The 5,457-nt window shown below is 44.1% G+C and overlaps 1 pseudogene; it reads left to right on the forward strand.

Moving 5' to 3' along the window:
• Positions 1 to 4,367: 4,367 nt before the first annotated feature.
• The window catches only part of LOC145061583 (E3 ubiquitin-protein ligase CCNB1IP1 homolog), a 2,184-nt pseudogene continuing 1,094 nt past the window's right edge, over positions 4,368 to 5,457 (forward strand).

The raw sequence follows: 5,457 nt of genomic DNA on the forward strand, positions 1-5,457 counted from the left end.
CCCGCATACCTGACACTCGCTCTTGTCAGCCTATACTCTGAGCTGACAGAACACTGCTGAATCCCAACAGCTAAGCACTCTCACATACTCATCGATCTCCCGGAAAATTCTCCAATTCTCCCCCACTTAAAGCACTGACTAACAGCCACCGATCGCCATTAACGACCTTTCAGAACAATCCTGCACAAAGAGAACATTTACACACTGACTGCTTCCCACAAGCATAAACAACCCTCAGCAAAACACATCTCTTCCCTAATCAATCCGCTCAAAAGAATCCGGTCTTTCAATTATCCACTCCACGACTGCAGATGCTACCCGACATTCAACCCAGTGTCGCATCTCCACTATCAACCCTCCCGAACGATAACCAACGAAATTCCCAAACAAAAACCCATAACCAAACCCACAACCTGCAAAAGGATGAATACCGCATCGAAAACCGCACAAGGCTACCGGCACCAAAACACCAAACTATAACCATACCAAACCATCAGGGAACAACGAATGCCAAAGCGAAAACCTGAAACACCAATCCATGACCATGCCAAACCTGCGAAACAACGAATACCGCATCAAAATCAACACAAGATACCAGAACAAACAATACGCCACAATCAACGCAAGACAATCAAGACATCAAGAAAGCATCATACCCGCAGCTGCCTCCGGCACCGCTCCGTCTCCCTCTGCCGCAAGCCGATAGGCACGACCCTGAGCCCTTGGGGCTCCGCTCCATCCTGTCCTCCTCCTGAACTCCTCAAGGTGGCCGGTGCTAGAGCCTGCACCGGTCCTGCAGAAAGCTGTGGACAGTTGACCCTCAAATGTCCAACCTGCCGACAATGATAACAAATCCTCAAATCCCGAATCGGCACTGACTGCCGACAATCCCGCACATAGTGCCCCTCCTTTCCGCACTTGCGGCATGCACCACCGGACCAGCAAACTCCGGTGTAACCCCTCCCACACTTCCCACAAGGTCGTCAACTGCAACTCAACCTCTAACTCACGCCGCATGGCGGCCTCCTGCAACACCAACAAGGTCTTGCTCCTTTGCAGACACGAACTGTCTGATATCCCCCCTTGAGCATACTCAGATATCGGGACATCTGAGCCTGCTCCGAAGCGAACTCAGGGCAAAACATCGCCCTCTCAATAAACATCCTGGTGATCTCAGTCACCGACTCCGAATCCTGCTTCAGCTCAAGGAACTCCCGAGCCAATCTCTCCCTCTCATCTCGCGGAACATAGCGAGTACTGAACATCTCTCTGAACTGATCCCCTGAAACCGCAGCCCTCTGCGCGTCGGAAAAGGACCTCGCAGTCAATCTCCACCAATCCTTCGCTCCGAGCCTCAATAGGTTCAGAGCACCCCTCACTCTCTGATCAGCAGGGCATAAACTCGTGGAGAAACACCCCTCTATGTCTGATAACCATCTCATAGCAACAATTGGGTCCTGAACTCCATCGAATGTGGGAGGCTTCGTATAATAGAAGTCCCGATACTGAAAACTCCGACTAGTTCCTCCCCTTGCTGTTGCTACAGTCGCTGTAGCTACCGCGGCAGCCGTCTCTGCGAGAGCCGCATATCGCTCATCAAAATACTCCATCATGGCGGTCTTGATCGACCCTAAACAATTCCGGCAACTCAGCCCGAAACAATGCAGCAACCCCATTACGCAGGATCTTGCGAATCCTCGCATCCAACTCACTCGTGCTCGTCCGATTGATAACCTCCGACAGCACCAATCCACCCGGGACTCGCTCTCCAGCTCTCGATCCTGATCCGGATCCACTATCATCATGCCTCGAAATCTCCATACCGAAGACACCATACCAATCTCAGACACTTCCCACAATCCTGGGATCCAACTCTCGCAACCCTCCCCTAGAGATCATGGTTTCCTTGATACGCGTATGGGTCCTGTGCTTTCAGTAGTACAGGCCCATACTACCTTCCACACCTACCCATATTTGTATGAAGTACTACCACAATACCCTAGGGAACATGCATAACAACTATCAACCCTCACCACTAGAGGAACACTGAGAACATCCCATAAGGGACCCTAGGCTACAGGCATCACAAATCAGGCAACATTATCATGAATTCCTGAAGATCCCTAGCCTAACTCTAGCATACTGTTCTATCAAGCTTAATAAAACAAATATCATGTATGGTATCTTGGGGTTACTTACTGGCTCCGGCTGATCGTACCTCCGCGTCCTCCTTTTACTAAATTTGAAAACCATTTTAATTTCTCATTTTAAAATCCTCCTCGATTTGAGACTGGAGTCACACGAATGTTTCCCCCAATTCACTCAAACCAAGGCTCTGATACCAACTTGTAACGTCCAAAATTTCAAAACAATTAAAACTTTTCAAAATCACCCATTTAATGAACGTTGTTACAAAAAGGTTTTCAATGCATTATTAAACAGAGTAATTTCCCAGGTTCATATCATAAAACACCAACGCGAGGAACGGTACGATCACGCCTTTGCCTTGTCACAGACTCCTGAGAACATGAAAACATAAAACCACAACTGTAAGCCCGAAAGCTTAGTGAGATACCCCCAAAATAGGAACGACCCTGCATACCGGGTCATACCCCAGGTCTAGCAATCATACGCATAACACATAATCATATAACAGTTCACAGTCAGCAATTGATCAACAGACCAGATAACATAGCATTACTCTATTCAAGGTACCGGTCTAGCCGGTCACTAGCATAACATCACCCTACGAATCAGTCAACATACTAAATGCACACATACGCCTTTCCAGGCCAAGACCTTCCGGTCCACATCGCAAAGCCTTCCGGCCCATAACATGTAATGCCTTCCGGCCTATATCATAACAATGACAACTACCCGGATTTCCATCCGATAAAAGGGTCGGCCTTGGTGCCATAAACCCTAGCGATATAATGAGGATAACTCACCTCGAAACTGCCGACTGAACAGATAGCTCAAGCTGCTCCGATCACTGATACGATCTCCACCTCTGGACAGTCACCAATGCACTGAACTCAAACAATAAACAACAATTACCAAAATACCCCTGGAACCACTGGTCAATCCTTGGTCAAAGACAAGGTCAAAGTCAACCCCTGACTGACCCTACTCGCCGAGTCAACCCTATGACTCGCCGAGTCCCCATACTCAGAACTTCACTCAACCCGCGACCTAACTCGCCGAGTCACCCCAAGACTCGCCGAGTTCAACCACTCTGAGTCCACTCGCCCTTAGCTCACCGATTCCTTAAGATTCCCTTTCTACACGTCGAGTATCCCCTTTTTAACTCGACGAGTTCCTCCTGGAAGAATCGCGGGGCCACCCCGACTCAACTCGCCGAGTCTGAAGAACAACTCGACGAGTCCCAGTTAATCTTCAAGCTACTCGCCGAGTCTGTTCATCGGACTCGGCGAGTCCATGCCATGCAACCGCTCAAACTGCCTTCTAAGGTCAGAACTGCTCCGACCATTCATAGGTCTGGCCTTCCTAAACTAATTCATCACGTAAGGTCCTCATTTCGGTGCTCATAATACACCCTATGATTCATAATTTACATTTTGACCTAAGGCATAAGGATTCCAATCCAAAACCTCCATCAATTCCCGAAATGCTCAGGCATGGGACATTCTGGACCTCCAAAGGTCCCAATACAGGGTTCCAATCGTTTGGGGGACTAGGGTAACATTCAATCTAGTCACAAAAGGGTTCCATAAACCCTAAATCCATATACACATCAACATAGCAGAGTATAACTCGAATTCTTACCTGGATGATGTGCTCTCTGTGTCCCCAATCCTCAGAACGTGACTCCCCTTGTTGTTCCCTTAGCCAAGCCTTCTCTTCCTTGCACAACAACTCCTCCAAATTCAACAATGGTCTTCAACCTTGCTCCAGATGCACACAGTCGATTTAGGGTTTCTCTCAGAAGGCTAAAGTGAACAATGACGGCCAATAAGTCCTTCATATACATCCCAAACCTGGACGGTTAGGGTTTTCGTTAAACAGCGCAGACTTGCCGAGTCCATATCCGGACTCGTCGAGTCCAGTCGCGAACCCGCGACCAGATCTGCGATCTTACTCGGCGAGTCTAGACTCCAACTCGCCGAGTCCCCTCTTAAAACACCCAAAACATAAGTATAACAAAACCTGGGATTCCGGGCTGTTACAATATATATATATATATATATATATATATATATATATATATATATATATATATATATTCAGCATTTGTAGTTGGATTAATTTCAAGAGATCAAAATGAAAATGCCAATATTCATACGATATCAAAAGCTTTTATGGACTAAGGAAAATCTAATCCTCTGAAGATCATCATATACACTACAATGAGGTGTAACACATGCCAGAGGGAGCTGGAAGGAAGAGCTATTTCAACCACATGTGGCCATCTCTTGTGTATCCTAAACTTATAATCTTATAGACTGTTGTCAATTACACTTTTTTCAAGCAATGAATGACATGATACACAACTTATTTTCCTTAATGAGATTCAAAGGCAATGAAGATGCCAGTAACATACTAAGCAACGATGCATATTGCCCTATTTACGATCAATTACTTTCGAAAAGGTACGTTCTAGTTTTCTACTTCCTCTATGTATTGTCCATATAATTCTACTTCACCTTTTAGTTTATTTCAAACTTAATATGTGTTTTTGCTTTCAGTCTAATGAAACCTGTGGATATCAACCCAAATGATGAGTGGGTAAATGTCAGAAAGCACATCTAGAAGAGTTTTCTTTTAAGATATTTACTTCAGTATAATGTTGCAATATCCATATTGATTTACATTAATTACTTTTACATTTCAGTATTCATATATCTTAACTTCCTTCACATGTTGCATTGTAGATGGCTATGGTTGGCATATCTCCACAAATAGTTATCCTATTAACTTGAATTGTCTGGTCATATGGTAATTATACATATTAATGTATTATGTATGTGATCCATATATATATATATATATATATATATATATATATATATATATATATATATATCTTTATCTTTCCTTGACACAAATAAAGTAATGAAGAGTGCATATAGAAGTGTCATGTTCTATATTGGACAATAGGAAGTAGAAATGCAATTCAAAATGAACAGGATAGTAGCTCAGTGCAAACAAAAAACGAAACAATGCAAGAAAAGTTCACAGAAAAAATGGAGTTGTTGCACACTACATATCATAGAATGGGAAAAAGGTGTGAAATGAGGGAACAAGAAATTCAAAACTTATCCAAAGATACACAAGAACTCCAAGAAAAATTATCTGAGAAATCCAGGTCATCAGCCACTTGTCCGCTTGTCCCTTGAATTTGCAAATAGTAAAATTAAAGTTTACGTACTCGACTTCAATTGTTTATGTAAGTAACGTATTTTTTGGTTATAATTTAATCGATGATTTTGGTTTTTA

This window comes from Lactuca serriola, chromosome 1 (genome assembly GCF_051521515.1).
Source record: "Lactuca serriola cultivar US96UC23 chromosome 1, Lser_US96UC23_V15, whole genome shotgun sequence".
NCBI lineage: Eukaryota > Viridiplantae > Streptophyta > Magnoliopsida > Asterales > Asteraceae > Lactuca > Lactuca serriola.